A 27,354-nucleotide genomic window follows, 5' to 3' on the forward strand; every position below is an offset into this window, starting at 1 on the left:
GATTTCGGTAAAAGATTTGAGTTTTTACTGATATACTTGAAAAATATGCCTATTTTCTAAGTTACTTCTTCTATTACTTTCATTATGTTGTTATGAAGTGTTGTTGGCTATTGGTGTTAGACTCTGACCTTTGTTCCAGCTCGTCACTACTTTCAATCTAAGGCTAGGTTTATTACTTATTAAATACATGAGGTCGGTTGTACTCATACTACACTTTTGTACCTTGCGTGCAGATGTTGGATGCTGATGTTTTTGTGATCGACGGGAGTTAGAATTGAAGACGTACATGCGTTCCGGATATAGCTGCCTCTTGTTCATGGTAGCCTTAGATTTATAAAAATCTGTTTATGTACATTTCGAACAGATGATGTATTTATTTCATACCAGGTTTGTAAATTCTAATCTTAGAAGCTCATGATTTGTGCTACGAGTCCTTGGAAAATGTATAAGATTCAGATATTTTCTTTTACTTAATTATCTTATTGAATTTCATAGGAAGTAGATAGAGGTTAATTGGCTTACCTAGCGGGTTGGGTTAGGTGCCATCACGACTAGTTGGATTTTGAGTTGTGACAGTTAGACCGATAGCTGATAATAGCAAATGTTTACTCATAGAAATAGCCGGACTTAATCATTGGATGAACCCAATGCGTTGAAGTCGGACGTTCATTTATATGGGTGCAAAAATAACTATATGTAGATTTAGATTAGCGTTAATGCTTTGATAAAAGTGTTTAAGCATATAATCAATTATTCTATTCTATTCTAGTGTGCAACGAAGTAAATAGCTACAAACAGTCTAATGAGCCTGCATGATTTTAACGAAGTGAAATTTCTGTATTTCTTTCATTGAATTAGGTAAAAAGATAAAGACTCGTCGCGTACAAGATATGTATAAATATTCAAAATGAAATGTCAATCATATTCATGGCTAAGTTCTCCAACATCAGATATTCCACTTGATCTCCTAAGCAATTCATCTTACTGGTTCCATTCCCTGCATTTTCAAACTCACAACATTAGAATAATGCTATACTAAATCTACAAGGTTAACGTCTAATTCTCCTCCTTCCATTGCCATTGGATTAATCAAACTTAATAGGTCGTTTGGAAAAAAGCTTGTCCTCATTTAAGCTAAATTTTGTTTAAAGGACTTAGCTTATATAATTGTCAGTGTAAAAATATTATACTATTAGCGTGATTTAATCTACTAATATATTGTAACAAATTATTTATTGTACTTCTCCAGTGACCAATTCAACTTATTATACACATTTACAAGTAATTACCTTTGGGTAACATAATACTATATATAAAAATCGTTTTAAACTGATGTTATACCCCATTTTAACACGGGTGAAACTAGAATATAACATATTGGTAATTCTGAAGGTTTAATTAATTAAAGAGAGTTGTCACCTAATTCGTTTAAAAGTAAATTTGGACACCAATTTTAACTAAGTAGTGCTTAAAGTTACTCTGTTTTTATGGTCTTCTTAACCTTAGAAATTCTAGATAAGTATTCTAAATATCTTGAAAGGAAGGTTTTTATAGCACCTTTTATAATCCGTTAGTTACGGTTAACCCGCCAAACTTTAGGTTAGTTTATGGCTAAAAACGTGACTCCAGACAGAATCTCAACGGACTAGGACAGACTTTTAAAAGAAATCAAATTTCAAATCCAAATCTGAATATCTTGAATTAGCAAAATATGCTTAGGTTTCAAAATAGGCTAAAACGTTTCACGTTGGATTGAAATTTTATTGACACGTTGTCACGTCCTTAGTCGTTAATTAAGTACATGTGCGGCACTTGACAATTTGCTCATGTTCTTGCTATGCCAAATCAGGCTTAATACAATCAAGATCGCTAAGAGAATGGTAGAAAGAACACAAGAGAATTGTTAAAGAAAGCTTTGTATTAGAGAGAACTTAAATTGTTTGCTTGGTGAAATACAAATGAATGGCCCCCTTTATATACTAGTCTCCTATGGGCTAGTGTGTAAATATTATTTGTTACACAAGTCCTTAATATTTACAAGATAAGGATTTTCTCTAGATTTCTCTACAAGCCTACAAGATTCCAAGGACTTTCCTAGTAAATCCATAGGGATCTAGGGTCTTCCAAAGGAAATGTCCATACTTCTCGAGAATTTTCTCACAAATGCTAGCCTTCCTCCTATGTAAGCTTTCACATGGCATTAATATATGCCAAATGGCGCCTATGTGGCATGATGACATGGCGGTTCATCACTCTCTCCCCCACCTAATGTTGCGACGACCGCGGCGCAATGTTGCTGCATAAACTCTCGGATCTTACCTTTGAATTGCCATAAGTCTTCATATCGTTCCCATGTGGCCTCCTCCGGTGATTGCCCTTCCAATGGATGAGGAACATAGCGGTGGCTTTTTGCTCTTGTTTTCGCCTGGCCTGGTAATCCATGATAGCCTCGATTTCCCTATCATGCGATGAGGTGATAGTCATAGGCGCTCGACTTGATTGGCCCCTACTCGGATCATCCTTATCTTCATGATATGGCTTAAGCATGATGGCATGGAAGACGGGGTAGATCTTTAGATACGATGGCATGTCAAGCTTGTATGAGATCTTGCCTACCTTGGCGACTATCTTAAATGGCCCCTCATACTTGCGAATCAGATTCTGATGCATGCCTTGTAGTGCCTTAAACTGTCTTGGGTTAAACTTCACCATGACCATGTCCCCAACTCTATAGTCCGTGGGACGCCACTTACGATCCGCAAACTTCTTCATCTTTTTAGCTGCCTTATCCAAGTAGGACTTAGCAGTGTCAAGCTGCTCCTCCCATCCTTTGGTCATATGATAAGCCCCCAAACTCTTTCCCTTGAATGCGGCTGGTAATGAATGTGGAGTTTGTGGATGTTGGCATGTGGCTAGCTCAAATGGTGTCCGCCCCGTGGACTCACTCCGCTGCAAGTTATAAGAGAATTGGGCGATGTCTAGAAGCCTTGCCCAATCTTTCTGATGCACGCTTACATAATGCCTCAAGTAGCATTCAAGTAAGGCATTGACCCGTTCCGTTTGTCTATCTGTCTGTGGGTGGAAACTAGTGGAAAATGCAGTTCCGTGCCAAGTATGTCGAATAATTCTCTCCAAAAGTTTCCAGTAAAACGGGGGTCTCGATCACTGATAATATGCCTTGATAAGCCCCAATACTTCACCACATTCTTAAAAAATAGCATGGCGGGTTCCTTGGCAGTGCAACCTGGTGAGGCGGGCATGAAGGTGGCATATTTGGAAAATCTATCCATGACCACCATAATAGTACCATAACCGTCGAACTTCGGTAGGCAAGTGATAAAGTCCATAGTCACGCTGTCCCATGGACGCTCTGCAACTGGTAGTTTCTTGGACGCTCTACAACTAGTAGTGGCTCCAAAAATCCTCCGGGTTTTTGTTGCTCAACCTTGTCCTGTTGACAGACAAGACAAGTCTGCACATAATACTCTATGTCATCTCGCATGCATGGCCAATAGTAGACTGACTCAACCAACGCCCTAGTCCGACGTTGGTACGGATGACCAGCCCACATTGTGTCATGACTCTCCCTTATGATCCGCCGTCTAATGTCTCCAAACTTAGGCGCATAGACCCGCCGACCTGTGGTAAGCAGTAAGAGTAGATAAATACCATAAAGGTCGGGACAGGGGCCCGACATACTAAACAATACATGTCTGAATCATACTGACCAAATAAGCAACTCCGGAGCAAATGGAGCGCACCAACATCTTTCCCTGAGCTGATAGCCTACTTGGATAACTGTCAACCTGTCTATCGGGACCTGCGGGCATGAAACGCGGAGTCCCCAGGCGAAAGGTACGTCAGTACAAATAAAGTATCGAGTCTGTAAGGCATGACAGTAGTATATAAAAGACATGAAAGAAACATGGAGTAAATAACTCAATCTGTAATTCTGAATAGCTCTGTAAATCATGAAAATTTATAATGTCATGCATGTGCGTATAAATGTCATACCATGCATAGGCATATGCGTACATAACATCATATCATCTCAGCCACTGTGGGCAAAATCATCAACGTATACTAGCTGATCAGGTGGTGGTGCATATATAACGTCGTAACCTTTTCCCATATCCCATATACATATAATATATGCGTATATAACGCCTTCTGGTCATGGGTCAATGTACATCTATAAATGCATGAAATGCATAAGAAATACGTTAATAAGATTTCTCGAATATCATAAAATCAGTATGCCTTTCGGACAAACTTTATCAAATACGTATTTTTCTGAGATCCATGAATAGAGGATATAATAATAATTCACATGGAGAATCAAGAATATAGAGAGGCGATATAGCGAATAGAGGATATAATAATAATTCAAAAACCAGTCCACTACAAGTCAAATAACTCGAACTCACGGCTTTCGATCACCGTCCCGTGAGTTCTAACTATTAGAAAATGAATTTATCAACATTCCTTGATATTTAAACACTTAAATACATAAATTAGGAATTTTAGTAACTATTAAATACATTCCAAAACTCAAACTACAAAGAAAAAGAGAGGCGATATAGCGATACTTACGTCGTAGGGATCGTTCTGATGTTATCGCTTCTCGATTTCGTACCCGGATGTTAGTATTATTTGAAGCACTATTAGAGAGCTCAAGGACCGTTTTACTTTATGGTGTCCTCTAGTAAGATTCTATGTAAAACTGAAGAGAGAGAGAGAGAGAGAGAGAGAGAGAGAGAGAGAGAGAGAGAGAAGAGAGAGATGAGTTAAAACATATCTATCAACTTTTGAAAAGTCAAAGAGGTGCTAGCTTGGCACCCTCTCATTCGCCCATCTTCCGACGCTTATATCTTTTTATCCGGATGTCGTATGAACAAACGGTTAAGAGCGTTGGAAACTTCATTCCAAGACCTTCAATATTGTATATAATATGTCCCAAAAATACCTAATATAGCACACAAAGTTTATTTCTCAAAAAGCTCTGTTATAGGGCAAATTCTTAGTTGGTTTTTCCGCAACTTTAATCCGATTTTTCCCAAACTTTATATGTTTCATCCAAACATAATATATAGTCATATTATGACTTTAAAATCATTTAAATCATGATTAACAAGTCTCATATTCATTATCCTTCACCTTGGGACGCACAGGGTGTAACAATCTTCCCCCTTTAGAAACATTCGTCCTCGAATGTTAAACTACGAGATATTTATAGACATTTTGGCAGAGTCTCCTCTGTAACGGTACTACTACCAAATTGTCACACAGAAAACCCAAAAATACAAAGCCACACAGGGCTTCAATCATCAATAACACCAATGGCCTCACACGACCAGTAACAATAACTAACATAAGAATCAAGTACCATATACGTACCTAAAGGTTGTGATGTCTTAGTCTGATCCTCCTCCGGAAGTGGAAACAAGCGAGGATACCTAGTCTTCATCTCTTCTTCATCTTTCCAAGTCATCTCATCCCCATTATTGTTAATCCAAAGTACTTTAACTAAAGCTACATCCTTAGTCCTTAATATCCGAACTTGTCTATCTAGTATAGCAATGGGAGATTCCTCATATGATAGCTACTCTGTAACCTGAACATCGTCAACTGGAATGACTTCAGAGGGATCTCCAATACACCTACGGAGCATAGACACATGAAATACTAGATGTACATACTCTAATTTGGAAGGCAGGTCTAACTCATATACTACTAGGCCTACTCAGCGTATAATCTTATAAGGTCCAATGTACCGAGGTCTAAGCTTTCCTTTCTTACCGAATCTCATAACGCCTTTCATCGGTGATACCTTTAGGAATACCCAGTCATCTACCTGAAACTCCAAGTCTCATCGTCGATTATCTGCATAGGACTTTTGATGACTTTGAGCTGCTAATAGCCTTTCCTGTATAAGCTTAATCTTCTCAACTGCCTGTTGTACCAACTCTGGTCCTACTAACTTAGTTTCCCCAATCTCGAACCATCTGATAGGTGACCTACACTTCCGTCCTTAAAAAGCTTCGTATGGAGCCATCTGAATGCTGGAATAATAACTATTATTATATGAGAACTCAATAAGTGGAAGATGATCATCCCCCAGCTACCCCTGAAGTCCATCACATAAGCCCGTAGCATATCCTCCAGTGTCTGAATAGTACGCTCAGCCTGACCGTCTGTCTAGGGATGAAATGTTGTACTAAGACTTACCTGAGTCCCCAATCCTTTTGTAAGGACCTCCAGAAATTTACTGTAAATTGAGCACCTCTATCTGAGATAATAGATATAGGGACACCATGAAGTCGTACTATCTCCCTAATTTAAAGCCTTGCATAATCCTCTGATGAATAAGTAGTCCTGACAAACAGAAAATGGGTTGCTTTTGTAAGTTTATCGACAATAACCCATATTGAATCGAACTTATGTTGGGTACGAGGTAAGCCTATGATGAAATCCATATTAATCACTTCCCATTTCCAAGTCGGAACCTCTATAGCCTGTAATAATCCACCGAGTTTCTGATGCTCAATCTTAACCTAATGACAATTAGGGCATTGAGTAAAAAACTTTGCTATATCCTTCTTCATTCCATCCCACCAGTATATTCCCATGATATCACGATACATCTTCGTCGCTACTGCATGAATAGAATAACGAGGATAGTGAGCTTCTCCCATAACCTTCTGACATAACCCTGCCACATTAGAACACATAATCGACCTCGATATATGAGGACTCCATCTCCTGTAATCTCAAATGGTGTATTCTCCTTTTGAGGGGATGTATCTCTGTAATGAGCTAGCACGAGATCCTCATACTGGCGTTCCTTCACTTCAGTTACTAAAGAGGATGTTGTCATGTCCTGAATAGTAACTCCGGTATCACCTGAGTCTAGTAATCGAACTCCAAGACTAGCTAGCTGATGAATCTCATAGGCTATCCCACACTTCTCTGGCTGTAAATATGACAGGCTACCCATAGATCTACAGTTGAAGGCGTCGGCTACTACATTCGCCTTCCCTGGATGGTATACAATATCAGCGCCATAGTCTTTCAGTAGCTCCAACCATCTCCTTTGGTGTAAATTCAATTCCTTTTTATTGAAGATATATTGAAGGCGCTTATGATCCTTATAGATATTAACATGAATGCCATACAAATAGTTCCTCCACATCTTTAGTGCATGAATCACCGCGGCTAACTCTAAATCGTGGGTCGGATAATTCTTCTCGTTCTTTCTTAGTTGTCTTTAAACATAAGCAATTACTTTTCATGGCCGTTCTGCCACATGTTGCATGAATACATGGCTTATCTCATTGTCCACAAATACTAGAATTTCCTATAACTCATATGATCTCAAATATCATCTTTTGATTTTTTTATCCCGTTCATTAGCCACGATAGGTCCCACTTTCTTATGGAGTGCATACAATGTTGTTGTAAGACTGTTGTTACAAGACCATTTCTTCCTTATATCACTATGCTTAAGTTGGAGCCTTCTTCCTTATTCCCTCAGCTAGTCTTTCTTTGTAGTACTTAAGAGAGACCATTTGACTCATGTAAAGTTGCGAGCTTATTACATCGTATACCCGAAAGGATTTTTGACTTTCTTACTCACCTATAATTATCCTTAACTACTTACCTCCGCGCCCTTGTGCTCGTAAGGTTGATTCTGAACTAAAATATTTGACTATCTTCTCAGTGGCACCATTTTTTTTTCATAATACTTATACGATACCTATAATTACCCCAACTCCTATTTGAATATTTCTCAAGGGTTACGACATCATATCTGCGGGACTGGATTCACTATGTTGGGGTTCACTACGTTTATCTTGTACGATCTGCTGATTTGTCTATATCCTCTTGTCTAGCCATGACTAGGCTCTTCCTGAATCAACTACTAACTACTCGTTAGTCCATTCTCATATCTATATTTTGCGTAATGTCTCTTGGGTTATATCCTTTGTCTTAACTTACCCCGCATACTGGCTCCTTATGTATCAAGTGTTCGTTTGCACTTATATATCAATAAAATCTAGTGATGGAGCCCTTACTACCTCTCCCCGTCATCATGCTTACATAATATTTTGGAGTCATATCATATCCGTAGGATTTGAATAAATGCAATCTCATTCCTTTCGCCTTTTTGCCACATTCTTGCTTTACTATTCCATAGTTACCTTAACCACATAACTCCGACTTAATACCATATCACACCATTTTCCCCCCTTTAGGGGAGTACTAACATTTATTGCTATGAAGATTTACCTATAAATGTTTCACCTCTTCATATTTGGCGTCTTTTCATATCTTCACGGACTCTTACTTGCCTTGCAGTAACCCTTCTATACCAGGGATAATTTAATTTCTTACACACAAAGGTGACACCTAGTATAACTGGCAGACTTAGTCTCTTAAGCTTAACTCTGCTCACAGCACTTGTTTTAGGGAAACGTCTTCCTGAATGACCTTTAAAAGTTATACTTCTGTTGTCCATTCAATTATCGCCCGGAACGCGATCTCTGAAATTCTCACGATGTCAACTATTATCAAATCCTTCGGTCTCGAATTCATGTTTAGTTTATCTTATTCACAAGCCCATACTAATTTCTATTACTCCGGGGGTCTAACTTTTCCTTCTGGTAATAACGTATGAGTCACCAAATTATTTCTCGAAATGGGGACATGACCTTATGGCTTATACTCTTTTATTGTCTCAAGGCATGTAACTTCTTGTCTTTTCCTTCACTTGACTATAGAATCTGTAGTCCAGTCATATTTTGATTTACCGTTATCATCCATTTATCACATCTTACTCATAATGCTTCATTTACTTTCTTCTTATTCTCCTGCTAATATTTCTGTCTATCACCTTATTATGAAAACTTCTTCAAAACATTCTTTCACTTTTAGCCCCCCATGATTCAACTCACTGGCTCTTCGGGTCATCTAACACTCTCTATTTACTAGGTACGAGAGCCATACAAAGGTAAATATTTATCCCTTCTAGGATTCCAATACCAATCTTCTGAAATTTTTGAACATTCTAGTATTCATATCTGATTGTACTATTCTAGAGTGCACCATCTGAGTGTCGCACAAGGAGAACCATTACCACGCTTGCAATATCTCTCAGAAATGTGAGCTAATGATAATAATCCATCCACAATTTTGGGTTACTCTAACTCCAGCTGGATGCTGATATCCCATCCTTCTCTTAAATTATATTTGTTAGCTCCCACAGGGCATAACTGAAATGGGTGTTGTCAACTGAATATATCTTTGTTATTGTTGAAAGTAACTCAGAATGCTTATATTTCTCTGCCTGAATTGTAAATACAGATAATCTTCACTAACTGCGTACCTCGTATCCTTCTTCACCTAGCTTCTTTTACTTGTTGAAACTTGTATCTACCTTCTGATTCTCTCGTTGCTTTTTTTTACCAGAGGGGTAGATAGATATTCATGCCTTAGGGCTCCTTATCAAGAGGCTCACACGTCATAGTACACACATATCTATGAAGGCCTTAAATTTACTCATCATAAGCATGACGCAAAATAGAGTTCCTCTGACTCAACTCTTCCACAGCCACCTTCAATCTCTTACCAACTGTCTTTCTGGATGTAGATGTCATTGTATAATGAATAAAATAGAATTTAGGAATATGAATTTCTTACAACTGAGCAGACCACACGATCTAGAGTAAGAAGAAAGAGTACAATCCTAAATGTCCTGTAGCCTCCTGCTTATAAGTGTGGTGCACAACACACCCATAAACAAGACTCTACTAGACACGGCTTGTAGACTCCCTAGGACAGAACTGCTCTGATATCACTTCTGTCACGACCTAAACCGATGGGCCACGACGAGCACCCGGTACCTTACTCAACCGAGTACCAACGAAACGTATCTTTTGTATCATACTATCATAGGTAAATGAGCCGAAGAGGCTGTCGTGAGATAAGTAGAATAAAATATGAAATACCAACTTGGGCCTATAAGACCAAAATAATCATTCGTATACTAAACATAGGCCGACAAGGCCATACAATCTTTTACGTATATGACATATGTCTACAAGCCTCTAAGAGTAGATAAATACCATAAAGGTTGGGACAGGGGCCCGCCATACTAAACAATACATGTCTGAATCATACTGACCAAATAAGCAACTTCGGAGCAAATGGGGCGCACCAACATCTTTCCCTGAGCTGATAGCCTGCTTGGATAACTCTCAACCTGTCTATCGGGACCTGCGGGCATAAAACGCGGCGTCCCCAGGAAAAAGGTACGTTAGTACAAATAAAGTACCGAGTCTGTAAGGCATGACAGTAGTATATAAAAGGCATGAAAGAAACATGGAGTAAAGAACTCAATCTGTAATTCTGAATAGCTCTGTAAATCATGAAAATTTGTAATGTCATGCATGTGCGTATAAATGTCATACCATGCATAGGTATATGCGTACATAACATCATATCATCTCAGCCACTGTGGGCAAAATCATCAACGTATACTAGCTGATCAGGTGGTGGTGCGTATATAACGTCGCAACCTTTTCCCATATCCCATATACATATAATATACACGTATATAACGCCTTCTGGTCATGGGTCAATGTACATCTATAAATGCATGAAATGCATAAGAAATACGTTAATAAGATTTCTCGAATATCATAAAATCAGTATGCCTTTCGGACAAACTTTATCAAATACGTATTTTTCTGAGATCCATGAATAGAGGATATAATAATAATTCACATGGAGAATCAAGAATATAGAGAGGCGATATAGCGAATAGAGGATATAATAATAATTCAAAAACCAGTCCACTACAAGTCAAATAACTCGAACTCACGGCTTTCGATCACCGTCCCGTGAGTTCTAACTATTAGGAAATGAATTTATCAACATTCCTTGATATTTAAACACTTAAAAACATAAATTAGGAATTTTAGTAACTATTAAATACATTCCAAAACTCAAACTACAAAGAAAAAGAGAGGCGATATAGCGATACTTACGTCGTAGGGATCGTTCTGATGTTATCGCTTCTCGATTTCGTACCCGGATGTTAGTATTATTTGAAGCACTATTAGAGAGCTCAAGGACCGTTTTACTTTATGGTGTCCTCTAGTAAGATTCTATGTAAAACTGAAGAGAGAGAGAGAGAGAGAGAGAGAGAGAGAGAGAGAGAGAGAGAGAGAGAGACGAGTTAAAACATATCTATCAACTTTTGAAAAGTCAAAGAGGTGCTAGCTTGGCACCCTCTCATTCGCCCATCTTCCGACGCTTATATCTTTTTATCCGGATATGGTATGAACGAACGGTTAAGAGCGTTGGAAACTTCATTCCAAGACATTCGATTTTGTATATAATATGTCCCAAAAAGACCTCATATAGCACATGAAATTTATTTTTCAAAAAGCTCTGTTATAGGGCAAATTCTTAGTTGGTTTTTCCGCAACTTTAATCCGATTTTTCCCAAACTTTATATGTTTTATCCAAACATCATATATAGTCATATTATGACTTTAAACTCATTTAAATCATGATTAACAAGTCTCATATTCATTATACGTCACCTTGAGACGCACATGGTGTAACAACCAACCACTCAAAGGCTCTATATCTCGTCACACATGCTGTCTTCGGCTTATCCCCTTCTGCAATGCGAACCTGGTAGTAGCCCTTGCGAAGATCCACCTTGGTAAAGTACTTGGCTTGCCCAAGTTTATCAAACAAGTTGGCAATGAGCGGGATTGGGTACTTATTATTCACTGTGGCCTTATTAAGTGCCTGGTAGTCTATGCACAAACGCAGCGATCCATCCTTCTTCTTCTGGAACAATACCGGTGCGCCGAAAGGTGCCTTTGATGGGCGAATGTGACCAGCATCTAGCAGCTCTTTCAATTGTTTCCTGAGCTCCTCTAGCTTGGGCGGTGCCATACGATATGGGGAAAATGCGGGTGGCTTAGCCCCTGGCTCCAACTCAATCTTGTGATCCACCTCTCGCCTAGGCGGAAAGTGCTTAGGCAACTCCTCGGGCATGACATCTTTGTTTTTCTCAAGTAACTTCTCTATGCAAGGTGGTAGTGTCTCTTGAAACCTCTTTTCTTCCTCTAGACTTGCGATGGTTGCCACGAACATCGGCTTCCCTTCTTGATCCCCTTGACAACTTGCATAGCTTAGAGTTGTGCTTGGCTCTGTCCGTGTGGCATAGTCACTGTAGGTACCATGCAATCTATTTCTCGCTCCATAACCAAAAGATGTTGGAGGTAGGGGTCGATCAAAGTATGACAATGTCTAAAGAACTATTGTCCCAATATGATGTCAAAGATATTCATAGTTGTTACGGTAAATTTTGGCATACCTTTCCAAGTCCCCAATTTGACACCAACTCCATTAGCTACCCCACGAGCATTCTGTACTCCAGCATTCACGGTCTTGACGCGAGAGTTGGTTGGAGCAAGCCTCAGTCACGAAATTATGAGTTGCTCCAGTATCCACCATTGCACGAGCAGGCTTGTTGTTGATGGTGAGATCCACGTACTGATTGCCATTCTCGGTAGGTTGGACAGATTGCTTCGTGACAGCACCGCATAAACCGATCATACCCAATTGTGCAGCTCCCGAACTCTCTCCTTGCGACTGCTCCTCCCGTTCACGGACCATGGTGCTGAGGCTCTTTAGGTCGGGACAATTCCTGAAGTTGTGCGGCCCTCCGCATATGTAACATCCCTTCTTCTTGGTCAGTGCCTTCTTCTCGGCGTAACCCTGATGGCTACTCGACCTTTTGGAATCTTGAGTCTTGTAGTATTGTTGTTGTATCTCCTTGCCTTTGCCACGGTCTCCCCCGCCTTTGACATTGTTAACCTTTGATTCTCTGCCTTTGCCTTTGTCATGCCTGAAATCCATCAATGATTTAGCCTCCACTATGGCTTGGTCTATATCTGCGACTTGTCGACGTTGCAACTCCTACTTAGCCCAATTTTGTAACTCGTCCATGAAGTGGAACTGCAAGTCACCATTGGTCAGGTTGGGGATTTGAAGCATAAGGGTAGTGAACTCCTTGACATAGACACGTATGCTCCCCGTTTGCTTCAACTCCCTAAGCTTGCGCCTAGCTTCGTACAAGACATTGTTTGGAAAGAATTGTCGCTTAAACTCGGCTTTGAACTGATCCCACGTGCTAATAGTACATAGACCTTTTTATCCACGTCAGCCATCTTCCTTCTCCACCATAGCATGGTAGTTTCTGAGAGGTACAACACTACAGTGTTGTTGATCATGGCCTCGTTCTCCCTTACTTTTTCGTGCTTGAAGTAGTTCTCCAAGTGCCAAAGGAAGTTTTCCACTTCTTGTGCATCACGAACACCTTTGAACATCGGGGGTTTGGGAGCCTCGATCTTGGCCTCTCTCATGACCACAACATTGTTGGCTACCTCGGTCACGCTAGCATTAACATGCTCCTCGAGTGACTCTATCTTTGCCTTCATAGCATCGATAGTACTCAAAGCCTCCATGAGTCTGCAATCTAAGGTAGTGATGGTTTGCCTTAGTTCCATCTCGGTCTGTGTACGTCCCTCCAAGTCATTTCGGACACTCTCAAACTCTTCAAGAGTGTGCCCCTCAAGAACGCTAAGGGTGCCTTCCACCTTCCCCAAGCGTTGGCCAAAGATCTCTACGGCATCCATCCCCGCGTTCATATTCATCACCCACTCTTTACCGAGCGAGACGTCCTCGGGCAGGACCTCCACTTCATCCTCGCTCGCCTCAGTGGCAGATGGTTCTTGAGATGTAAGCCCTTCGTTTCATACAACCTCAGGTGGCACCTCCTGGCTCTTGTTGGTGGCATTTTTCTTTTTGTTACGGCCACTCTTGCCAACAGCATCCTGGATGACGTTAGCTTAGGTGCTGACAGCGTTAATTTCTCCGTCGTTCGCCATTCCCTTAGTTGCAACCTTTGCTCTGATACCACGTTGTCACATCCTTAGTCGTTAAATAAGTACATGTACGGCACTTGACAATTTGCTCACGTTCTTGCTATGCCAAGTCAACCTTACTACACTTAAGATCGCTAAGAGAATGGTAAAAAGAACACAAGAGAATTGATAAAGAAAGCTTTGTATTAGAGAGAACTTGAATTGTTTGTTTGGTGAAATACAAATGAATGACCCCCTTTATATACTAGTCTCTTAGGGGCTAGTGTGTAAATATTATTTGTTACACAAGTCCTTAATATTTACAAGATGCTTTCTCTATAATTCTCTACAAGCCTAGAAGATTGTAAGGACTTTTCTAGCAAATCCATAGGGATCTAGGGTCTTCCAAAGGAAATGTCCATACTTCTCGAAAATCTTCTCACAAATGCTAAACTTCCTCTTATGTAAGCTTCCACATAGCATTAATATATGCCAAATGGCACCTACGTGGCATGATGACATGACGGTTCATCACACTAAACTTGAGAGAAAAAGAGTCTTTTTTTACTTGGGAAATGGATCAAAGTTCCGAAGTAGTTTAGTTAAATATCCAACTCAAATTTATCAAACACCTTATCGTTAAGAAAACGTCATTTTGAGTAAAGAGTCAATTGATTTGAAAATATGTTCAAATTCTGTCTTAGCTTATAAAAATACTTTCTCAAAGTTTAAAAAAAAGAATAAAGACTCAATTGGTAACTATCTCCCCAAAGCTCTGAGTGCATTAAATCCTTTAAGTCCTTTTTTTTTCAACAAAATACTTTGCCAAAACTAAAGCTGTAATTTTAAACGATAAAATTAATCATCAATCATAGGTTCAAATAAAACAAATCACATAGATTAACAACATTGGACAAAGTAGAAAACAAAAGCCGCCATAGGCGACCCCAAGAGATTCGCTTGTTTTTCTCGCTATCCGGTGCTCTAAGGAAGATGGTATGCAATGACTCCATGTAGTGGTGGTGGTAGCGTTGAGTCTCTATGACACTCCACTGCGAGAGACTCGAATTAAGACTCCGTTTGCTCCAGAGTGTACATGCAAAGAAAGGAAAAAATAATTAGGAGTCATCCTTAACAGTAATAGCATATAAAGGCAATAAAAACTAGTATTATACTTCTTTTGATTCATAACAGGGTCGCTATTTCTTGCAGATATTACTGATGATGATCTGCTTAAGTTAGTTATCCTCTATACTAAAGGTAAACTTAAGGTGAATACATAATGAATGCACATTAAATTATCGGATTCAAAATAAAGAAGATATGCTGTCATACAATCAAGATTTCAGGACTGAGAGGAAAGACTTAAATTTATAATATGTTTAATCCAACAATATATATTCAAGAGTTAGTGATAACCATTAGACAACTTCCATAGTTCGATAAACCTACAGGCGTACTCTTCTATGGTTAAACGAATCCAAACAAAAGACTACAAAGCATTCTATATTACTCAAAACCGATAGTCTTCTACTTTCAGATCAAAAAAAAAAAAAAAAAGAGTATTCGGTATGGTAGGTTTCGCATACTCATGGTAACTAGACATGAATTCTACTCTCCTAAAATTCTCTGCTAAATAATGGGACCTATATGCATAGTATGTATTTATAAACAAGTAGTTTGACTAGCCTAACCAGAACATAACTTCCAGTAAATAATGGTGTGAATTTATAAATAAAATGAGTCCTAAACATGACATAGGCATTAACTAAATCAAGATTTATATATATTTAGATAAAAAAACAAAACGCTTGACATACGACTTTTAACAAACCCAAGAATCACAGAATGTCATATTAACTTAATGATTTATCAAACACATGACGAATACTTATTTTCATGATATCAAGGACATAGGACATGAATTAATCTCAACTTAAACCAAATCAAAAAGTATTCAAAACTAGCAGATTCGAAAGAAAAGGTAAAGGATGAAAAGAAGAAAACACTGACCACTCAATCTTTTAAAAATACATGGTCATCTTATAAAATGCTTAAAGGCATGGTTCCGGCGGCGGAGCCACATTGAATCAAAGGGTGTCAAGCATACCACTTCGCCGGAAAATTATATTATATTGCTAGGTAAGTTTTTTTATTTTATGTATATTTACTATTTGTTGACTCCACTTGATTTTTCAATATATCTAATTATTTATATTTTGACACCCCTTGATGAAAATTCTGGCTCCGCCACTTATGGTTTCTATACAACTCCTAAAACATGACTCTTATACTTGGATCATAATTCGTGGCTAAAACAGCATGACCCATTTTGTAGAGTAATTTTAGCAAACATGTCTTCTTCACGTTTAGTAAGTAAACAACTAGAACACGACTCACTAAGGAACGTGATTTCTACAGAAGACGAAACAACACATACTTTACATCTAATAACAAAATAAGGGAAGATTAAAGTTTAGAAAGAAAACTGACCTATTGCGGAGCAGCTAACCGAGGCACGGATCTTAGATGCACTATCGAACTCCGATTTCAAGCCCGCTCCTTCCTCTCGGAAAAAAGCAGATTCGACTAAAATAAATGAAGATAATCGACTTTATGCAAGGGTAAATACCCAACAGAAACAGCAGGGTAGTCAAAAGAATGAAGCCTTTCTGAGATGAATAACAGTTGATAGGAAAAGAATGATTTATAGAGGGGAAGAGCGGCGGCTCCGAGTTGTCCCCAAATAGCATCCAAACGCCGGTATTTATAGGTGTAAAATTAGGGTTCTTAGTTTTGGGCGGAATTTTGAAATTGAGTCAAGGCTATTGAACGTTTGAAATTTGAACGTTGATGTTGCAGAAAATTAAATGAGGTGCTTCTTGCCATGGGAGGTCAAAGCAAGGAAGATTATCCCAATTGGAAAAAGACAATGTGATTTGGAAAGTCAAAAAGTTTTTGTGAGGAAAGAGATAGCTCTACACGTGAAGAAAGAGAGGGCTATTCTTTTGGCAACATTTAATGAGGGGTACAAAAGTAATATGCGCTAAAAAGAATAATCTAGAACCAAAGAGTTAGGTTTTGTTGGTCACTTGATCATTCAGCAGGTTGGGTAGAATTGGTGGGCCATTTGGTGGGTTGGGCTTATATTTAGTCAAATTGGGCTGGTTTGGAGGCTTAATGGGTGGGTTAGTTTGGCCGAAACTTGGGCCTAGAGTGCTGAACAATCCCCTTCATCTTTGTATATTTCTACTATATTAGAAGTGCGAGTACATCAGCTGACACAGACACGTCTTCGTCGACGCTTAAGCTTTTATATTTTTACCCCTGTTTTTCAATATTTTTATGTTCATTGCCATCAGAGAAATTTGTAAATAATAGAAATTTCTGGGACATTTTCAAAGCCCACTTATACATATTTTATATGTTGGGTTGATATTAACAGCATTGCATGTGGACATTTACCTCTATGGCCACCGCTTAATGCCAGCTTAAGCTTTTATATTTTTACTCATGTTTTTCAATATTTTTACGTTCATTGCCATCAGAGAAATTTGTAAATAATGGAAATTTCGGGGGCATTTTCAAAGCCCACTTATACATATTTTACATGTCGGGTTGATATTAACAGCATTACACGTGGACATTTACCTTTATGGCCACCGCTTAATGCCAGCTTAAGCTTTTATATTTTTACCCCTGTTTTTCAATATTTTTACGTTCATTGCCATTAGAGAAATTTGTAAATAATGGAAATTTCTGGGGCATTTTCAAAGCCCACTTATACATATTTTACATGTCGGGTTGATATTAACAGCATTACAGGTGGACATTTACCTCTATGGCCACCACTTAATAATTTGCTTTTCTCGCTCTTCGTTTGTCTACAATTACCTTATCTTCTCCTTCTTCATTATTTAATCCTTCATCATTCGATTTTAAACTCTTTGTGTCTAGAACTGAACATCAATTTTACTTTAATAGGGAATTGAGATTTCTACTGCGTATTTTAACAGATCTTCTTTCTCAGCTTATCTTCAGATTTCTTTCTATCGTAAAGTGATTAATCTACTCCGCTCTCCCTATGTACATCCTCTTTGTTTCCATAGCTAAGTTGGTTAATGTTCTTTGTCTTTGTTTTATATTTTATTGTACCGGTGTACTGGTTATTTATTCGAAAAAAAGTTTAAAATTGATGTCATTTATGGGTGTTGCTGTGTATTCTTCTTCTTATATGCTTTACCTAATTTTTTACTTGCCAAATCTATATGCTTCACCTAATTTTGAGCTGTAAAATTGGAGTTTAAACCTAATTTCTTTGGCTTTTTTCCATTGCTAGGCGTGAAATTCAACTAATCTTTCTCTACTGTGCTTCTTCTCCAATCGTTGTTTTTCTACTAACAAAATCTTCATCTTTTCCATTTTCTAAGCACCCATCGCTGCTGCTCTTCTCCTTTCATTCTCCAACCGTGGTTGCTTCTTCTCAAGCTCTTTTATTTTATTAGTCAGTTGCTCCTTTATTTATTCATCGGTATGAACTCTTATTTTGGGGATATTCCTTTTTTTCACTATGTGTCCTGCTTTATCTATTGTTAAGTTTCTGATTTATATTGTCGTTTGATTTATCTCAGGTTTCTCAAAAACTCTATTTGTTTGTTTTTAATTTTCATTGTGTTCGATGTTTTTTTTCCTCGAAGACGGTGAGCTAAGGGTTTTAGTTTTTTGAGTGGATATGCCAAGTCTTTCATATTCAAGGTTTTCCTTAATTTTCTAGGATTCTTCAAGAACTTTAGGTTTATGGATATTTAAGTAGTTTTTATTTTATTCTGCACAAGTCTATTATCCTTTCAATCTTTGGTCTCAGCAGAAGAAATACCGGTCATAATCAAACAACTATTGGCAAGGGGATCCAGACCTGATAGCTTAACATTAATTAGGTATAGACTAATTGAACGTTTTTTTGATTTTTATACAACTATTAATTAGGTTGTATTCCTCTATGCGCTCTCACACATACCTCTATCAGTATGGCGCAAAGGAGCAACTATGTGTGTGTAAAGTAATATTTTAGAAATTATTTTACTCAAGGATACTACTTTCCCAAGTCATTTTCCCGATTTGGTGGAACACAAAGTGAATAGTATACCAGCTTCATTGATAATCACAAATTAGTAAACAATGGAGATGATATTCAAATGTTACAGGAGTAAACGATACAGAATTAGAGCAGAGCGGAAATAACTTTCAAAACTTTTACAAGTACAAGCTAGAAATAGTTTTCCTGGTGAAATGAATTCCCTATCAGAGTGGAAGCTTTCTTTGTACTCATACTTGCAATGCGCTTCATGGAATAACAGTCTTTCTCCAACTAGTTTGCAATTAATATTGAATTTCTCTCATGAATTTTATATCTACTTCTTTTTTGCTTTCTTTATTTGCTACCTCATATTTATAATGTGGGATGGTTTGTTCTTATAATTTTACGGATATCAATATGCAGGTTATATTGATAAAATGAAAGAAAGACTTAGTATCAATGAAATTACACCACTAACTACAGAATGGACTTGCAAAGTTCAGACTGTAGACAAATTTCGGCCGCGATACAGCAGAGATCAGCGAGTTCGTTTTCAGACAATAATTGTCCAGGATGAAAACGTAAGTCAAGTTACAACTATAATTATAACACAACATCTTCTCACTTGTACTCTTCCAATAATTACTGCATTATTGTTCTTAATAATATTAAAGGAGGAACAAATTTGTGTAATACTCTATAGTGACGACATTAGACGATGTGATAACTTATTCGAACTTTTTGAGACGTATTTGATTTCAACTGCCAAGGTTAGAAATCCGCTGCCTTATTCACTACATATCAGCCAATTTTAATGGGTCGTCGATAGATTCACTATTGTGGAGTCTATTCCAAAGAATAATGAAAAGGAGGCATTGTTACCTCCTCCATCGAGACTGAGTACGATTTCGCTCCTCGATGTTGAACAACAGCCTTGCGGTGTTGAATTTGGTATGTTTCAAATTATCATATGCCTTATAACAGCTTAATTTCTTGGAACTCATGGTGAATGCAAATATTTATTTTTTGTTTATAACAACAGATCTATTAGTTGTGGTGGCAAACTGTGGGGCAATGTAATACACCGCTGATCAGACTAAGAGATTTCAAGATGCCATAGTTATGGACAATATGTGAGTCATTTAATCTTCTATTACATAACAAAATCTCTACCTGACACTTATAAATATACAGGAAGAAACCTCTTTTCTTCACTATATGGGAAGACTTGGCAAGCAATGAAGGAACTGAGTTACTCACACAAGTGACGCAACTGTAAGAATACCCTGTTATTCACCCGAAACGGATAGCTACCACAAGATACCATGGTGGTAAGCTTATGAAATTCCTATTTCTACATATGGATAATGCTTCCCCGTTGTTTATTAACAAAATTTGCATATACAATTTTCCGTTTGGTAACAAGATACAAATCGACAATCTTAATCAATCCTTTGTATGTGCAAGCAACTGAATTACGAAATTGGTACAATATAAATTGTGCTTAAAATGTACCACATCATTATTTAACTAATGTTACTTCTGTGAAAAAATAATTGTCTGACATTTTCCGTGCGAATTACAGGGCAAATGAGAACAAACAAATGCTAATCGAATACACAGTGAAGAGTTCAACGGAGTCAACTTCATCACTTAATCTTATTGCTGTTGACGATGAAATATTATATGTTTAAGCTATTTCTATGCAAACCTCCGTTGTGAGTTCATTAAATTACAAAAGAAAATGCCAAAAAATGCCACATCGTACTCTGCCGTTACGTATCTTTTATACAATATGCATAACAGTTCAATAAATTCTAATATGCTACTGTTCGTGTCGGCCCAGTATGGTTTAAACAATCTAGAGTATAAATTTTTTGAATAAACTCTTACGTTAAAGTTCAACTATAAAAAATCTTCATTGAAGTTTTATATTGTTTGCTTTACAATTAAATTTATTCTGAAATATTTTTTAAAATTTGATCACTATATCACATCCTATTTGTATCCTACGTCATCTTAATATTTGGGAAAGAGGCTATTGATTTAAACAAATCTATTCTAATATTAAACAGAATAGTTTTCAATTTAGTTTTACATAAAATTAGCTAACTATTTTTTACATTTTACCATCACAACACACTGCTCATGAGGTTTTACTAACTATACAACTTTGTATTATTTGGCTGCTGAAAATTATATGCAATTAACAATTGATGATTTAGCAAGTCTCACTGCTTTTGTTATAAACATAAAGCTAACGACTTATTTCATCATTTACATTTTGCAAGCGAAAACTTTTTACGTCCAACGAGAAATTTCGCTACCTGAGCATTTATAACGATTGTATCTACTAGGTTGTTCTAAATGTAACCATCTTGTTTGGAACAAAATAAAAAGAGAGGTTCAATACATAAACTGTTGGCTGCAACGAATGTTAATTCCAAGGTAACAATTACTACTAACAAGATGATGTATTGACAATGTTTGATAGTGTGTGCCATCCATGCTACCTCAACTAAAATAATTTACAATATACCACATCATAGGTGCCACTTTGAGGTATAAATTACAGACGAAACTGGCATAACTACAGCAACAGTGTCTTAAGGCTTGGCCGAAAGAATATTGTCCATGAGAGCTTAACAGATATATGATATCGTCAGTGTTAAGGTACATACACGTACAACACTACAGTTAACATAAGCCAACAAAGTTAATATAATACTCTCATACTTAACACATAAATGTAAGCTTTGACAAATCCATTATTTTACTATCTCTTTGCAGAATAAGTTATTCCATGTTGCCCATATCAATCGATAACTTGCAGATAAACTGTTCAGAGTTCAGTTACAAAGGTTATCATCCAGAACACCAGATAAAAATGCAGGTTATCTGGTCCTTTTATCATACACTGAAAAACCAAGGTAACAATTGCTACTAATAAGATGATGTATTGACAATGTTTGATACTGTGTGCCATCTATTCTACCTCAACTAAAATAATTTACAACATACCATATCATAGGTTCCACTTTGAGGTAGAATTTACAGACGAAACTGGCACAACTACAGCAACAGTGTCTGAAGGCTTGGCCGAAAGAATGTTGTCCATGAGAGCTGAACAGATATATGATATCGTCAGTGTTAAGGTACATACACGTACAACACTACAGTTAACATAAGACAACAAAGTTAATATAGTACTCTCATGCATAACACATAAACGTAAGCTTTGACAAATTCATTATTTTACTATCTCTTTGCAGAATGAGTTATTCCCTGTTGCCCATATCAATCGACAACTTGCAGATAAACTGTTCAGAGTTTAGCTACAAAGGTCATCATCCAGAACACCAGACAAAAATATAGGTTCTCTGGTCCTTTTATCATACACTGAAAAACCAACCATGTTTCTACCAGAAGAGTCAACATCTATGGCTGGTGCCGAGGGAACTATGAAAGAAGAGCCAATACTTGTGACTGATGTGAAAGGAATTAAGAAACGAAAAAGGGAACCAAGTACTCTACTAAAGCCACACTCAAGGTTAGAAATTCAAATACCTATTTTACCATCTATTAATTTTCTTAAAATGAATATTTTATTTGTACAGTTTTGTCGAGGCAGTGATGTACGCTTAAATGGTATGCGATGTACAAATACATTTTGACAAATCGTACCGATATCTTAACAAGGTTAAGATAGTTGGTCGTCTTAACAAAGTGTTCCAGATTTTTTGCGTAAATAGGTGTCAGTAGTGTGTGCCTATATTTGTGACGACAATTGGTATTACTTTTTGGATATTGGAGCGGCCTCCAGATGTTGTGCAGCGACATCTTATAATTAGGATGCATGTACATTTCCGAAAGTTTATTGCGTTTATCACATGATATTTTCTTTTATACTACTGATGTCTACTCTTACTATTTAACAAAACAAATACACATCTATCATTTACATAATTTTAATTTTAGTTCAGTTATAAAAATCGTTGGCAACATTTAAACACAATTCACTACCACTAAAGTGTTGATAAATAAGATTTTTTTCTTAGCTAAAATATCAGTAACTACTTTAAAGTTTATGTTATATAAACTACGTCATTGTGCGACAGACTATGCATGGGCAACTGCCAGCTAGACTATATTAGAAGTGCAAATTAACAGGTGGGACAAGCGATCACTTTTTCTTCGAATTTAGATACCTTGATTTTTTATTTATATAATATTTGTGTGTTTGTCAAAGCTACATTTTCAGAAAGAAGCTAAAGGCCAAAGAGATTCAACGCATCTTATGATAACCTATGAAGGAGTAGAGATAATGTTCAACAGATTGCCTTTATCTCAGATTTGCTGAGAAAGTAAATTACTTTCTTAAATTATCTTACTACCAAGATTTGTTAGCTATAATTATAATCATATTTATAGGTCTGATAAAAATATTTGCTGAATTTCTACGCTATTCAGAAGAAAAACAATGTTTTAGGTGGATTCATTTGGTCATCTTTTTGCAATATTGGTAACGTCCTTGTATATCATTCTACTATCTCAGATATCTATCGACTTCTCTCCGTGGTTTTTTGTTTTCTCAATATAAGTTCTTTTACTGACGTCTGTATTCTCTTTCAGTTCTCGATTCTCTTCGCAGATTATTTTTTGGGCAACAATAATACTTTTGGTGAGATTTTCTTGGTTACCATACTTCTTTTTCTTTTGGATTGCTTTGCTTCTTGCTTTCTCAGTGGTATTTGCTTAACATTTTGATTACAAAGGGGGTAACCTTTCGTGAATGGCTGTGGGTCTCTTTATGTGTGTCCATCTGACTAATTTATAATGCTAAGAATTTTATATTTTCTTCATTAATGGTATCTTGAGTTTATATTGGTAGCAGTGAAAACTCTTTTAAAAAGACTGTTCGAACTCTATCTAAGTTGTTACACCAATAAGAAGCTAATTTTTTTTACATTCTCAAAGAAATAGCACACTAGAAGAAAATTCATTAGAACAACTCTCGAATTAGGTTTTTCATTGTTTGGTTACCTTCTGGTAATGACTCTAGCGGAAAAATAAATGATAAAACACGCCTTTTTAATATTCAGGAGAGAGGAAAACAAATAGATCTACTTTGGTTAAAGGTGAAATGGGTGACGAGATAACAAAATCAGCAGGTGGACTTGATCAAGTGGCCTTGAAACCTCAAAGCATAACCAAAGATTTGAAGATTATAGGTTCGAAGTGTCACTAAACAACATTGATTATTGATGTTATTGCATTCTGAATTCAGTATTTATATATACTTAAGAGATATTTTAATACATATACAAGGTCCGAGCCAAAAGCCACTAGATTCGACCGAATCCGTAGTTTATATGCTAGCTCCCTCCCTGAGATCTCATAATGCATTTAAAAAGAACTAACAAGTTTTGTGTCATTTTCATTAGTTAGAAGCTACATAGGTTAATTTAAGCTCCAATACTGCAAGGAGATAAATCATGAAGAAATTACAAATACACATAATTAAGCACTAGAACATGACTTTCTAGCAGGAAGCATTAATTTCTGAGTGCAATCAGAAACAACTAATCCTTTATGTTTTTCTTGTTCTTTGTTCTTTTTTATGATTGTTACGAGTTGAATATAGGTAGTTACATATGAGTTAGCAAGTGAATGTTGTGTAGCCTGTGTATATTCTTAATCTATTGCTAACTGTACTATAAGGACCATATAGCCAATCATCCTAAGGTGCCCTATACCATACATTTATATTGTATTTTCCATTATACTATCCTAACGATGTCCCCTTCAAGTAATCAAACTTCCCTGAATTGTAGCTTTATCAATATACTGGTGAGGAGCCACTTAACCACTCAAACGCCACCAAATGAAAAAAGAAAGGAAAAGAAAGAAAACTGCTGCATTATTAAATTCTATGAGGATCCTCTGCAATAAACAATATTGTCGATAACTCCAGCTAATTTAATTTAAAATGTCAACCTATAACTCATGACAAATTACATAATTGATTTGTTTTCCTCCTCTTTTTTCTTTCCCTTATACTTTTCTGAAATGGCTTGTTTGTTGTTTATAGGGTATCCAATTGTATTAGCTTTAACAGGTGAATGATGCTAATCTTATTGTACAAGATTCTCCTGAAAATTTGGTCCAGGCACAATTTATACAGCTGGATAATGTTACCAGCAACTTAAGAAAGTTCTACGTTGAGGCGCGTGTACGAATTTAACCCAAACAAGCTCCCAAATATTAGCTCATATTTCGAGTGTCTGTGCCGCCTCTTGGCTCGAATACTTATTTTGTTTCTAAAGCATCGCAGAAGGGTATTACCAAATTCTCTTTCTCCATGTCTTTTCTCTTCACTATAGTACTCTATGAATGACTCAAAGGCATTGCTTGTTAAAGCTTGCAGGAACTACTTCCTCAAATTATTTATATTAAGCTAGCATAGGAATCTAAATATTGAAATCTGTAGATCTTTGATAAATGAACAACTGCTGCATTTTGCCTATATAAACTGAATGACTTCAGCATTGCTTTATTGTTTTCCAGAGAGTACAGCTATTCCACCAAGCTAGCTATACAAAACAATGTATAAGTTTTATTCATATTGGGCCCGGGCGATGCACGAGCTATCCCTACTAGTTTCTTTAGGCTTCTATTTAAAATACTTTTATTAGCTATATTATATAATACTACATAATATTATTACGTTAATTGACAAGAGTGGGTTGCTCTAGTGGTGAGCACCCTCCACTTCCAACCAAGAGGTTGTGAGTTCGAGTCACCCCAAGAGCAATGTGGGGAGTTCTTGGGGGGAGGAAGCCGAGGGTCTATCGGAAACAGCCTCTCTACCCTAGGGTAGGGGTAAGGTAGTTCTTGGGGGGAGGAAGCCGAGGGTCTATCGGAAACAGCCTCTCTACCTTAGGGTAGGGGTAAGGTATGCGTACACAACACTCTCCTCAGACACCACTAGCGGGATTATATTGGGTTGTTGTTATTGTTGTATTAATACGTTAATATTAATTAAACTATTTAATATGCCGTAAAATAATCATGATATCTAAAATATGCTAAATAACCTATACTAACTGTTAAGCAAAATATCATCAAAAGATTAAATATTTATTAAATGTAGAATTAAAAAAAATATTATTAATTGATTATATAAAATAAAAGTAAATATAATAATAATAATGATAAAAATAACAAAAACTGTAATAGTTTTAATAATAACAACAAATAAGTTAATTTATGTTAAAAATAATAGAATGCCTATTTTATATTATTAGTAATATTAGAAGCTTAAAGAAGTAGTTTGGAAGAAAGAAGGGACAAAATTGGATGTTAACAACTGACATCATATATAAGTTAATAAAAGTCTTTTTAAGAGATCGGGAGTAGGATACTGAAACAAGAGACATGCATACCGTGAAAAGAATGAGGCATGGTTTGGTTGAAAGTTGGATATTTGTTGAACTTCTTGAGAGGACAAGAGGAAAGCGGAAGAATTGGTATATTTTGGCAATTGCATATCTCAATCATGTTGCCGTCTGGGTCATGGAAGAAGAGTTGATTCACAGTGACTCCATCTTCCTTCATACTTCATAGTTGTTACATATTCAATTTTCAACTCTTCCAATCTTTGAATAATGAGGTCCATATCCGAACATAGGAATGAAACGTGATTGTTTTTTGGGTATATCTTTCCCTTCTTTGATGGTGCGTCTTCTTTTCATAGCAAATGAACTCTGATTCCGTGGTTGAACAACCTGCAAAAATCAACCCAAAATATATATATATATCAGAGATTTATTTTCGTTGTTCTAGTTTTCAAATCTAAGAGGAGCATTAGCGCAACCATGTTTATAAATCAGATTTTAACTTATTCGCACTGATAATGCAAAATAATTTTACAAATGCACTTGTGATAATATCATTTCCAAATACGGGGACAAATGCATATAAAAGCAAACACAAAATATGAATCCATATGGCCATACCAAGCTCCTTCGAAGTCGAAGGAAGAGGGCCTCTGGATGAGAACAAAGCCAAGAACTTGCTCATAGAATTGGACACTTTTAGGAACAGATTTGTAGACATAGGATACAGAGGCGGAGCTAGGATTTAAAGTGTATGGGTTCTAAATTATAAGAAAAGACGATGATCTAAAACTAATATACAATAACAAGCCGACTAAAGAATGAGTATCGATATCTAATATATATTAAAGGTAACGAACCAAACAAACACAATATATGAATATAAACATTATCATTTCAATTGAACTCGGCGACTTGTCATGTTTTGAAA

At 36.8% G+C, this 27,354-nt stretch overlaps 3 long non-coding RNA genes across 3 annotated transcripts; 2 read left to right on the plus strand and 1 right to left on the minus strand.

Moving 5' to 3' along the window:
- Positions 1-816: 816 nt before the first annotated feature.
- LOC138905595 (uncharacterized) lies at positions 817-27,152 on the minus strand. Its single transcript, XR_011413570.1, has 3 exons — positions 27,045-27,152; positions 26,472-26,813; positions 817-997 (listed from the first exon to the last, which is right to left on the minus strand). It is a non-coding gene; the product is annotated as an uncharacterized lncRNA (long non-coding RNA).
- LOC138905536 (uncharacterized) lies at positions 19,388-20,781 on the plus strand. Its single transcript, XR_011413562.1, has 5 exons — positions 19,388-19,607; positions 19,701-19,977; positions 20,069-20,159; positions 20,221-20,357; positions 20,612-20,781. It is a non-coding gene; the product is annotated as an uncharacterized lncRNA (long non-coding RNA).
- LOC108945551 (uncharacterized) lies at positions 21,326-22,589 on the plus strand. The gene is made up of 3 exons (XR_001969708.3): positions 21,326-21,474; positions 22,058-22,181; positions 22,299-22,589. It is a non-coding gene; the product is annotated as an uncharacterized lncRNA (long non-coding RNA).
- Positions 27,153-27,354: the final 202 nt, after the last annotated feature.

The sequence above is a fragment of the Nicotiana tomentosiformis genome, chromosome 1 (genome assembly GCF_000390325.3).
Source record: "Nicotiana tomentosiformis chromosome 1, ASM39032v3, whole genome shotgun sequence".
Classification (NCBI taxonomy): Eukaryota; Viridiplantae; Streptophyta; class Magnoliopsida; order Solanales; family Solanaceae; genus Nicotiana; species Nicotiana tomentosiformis.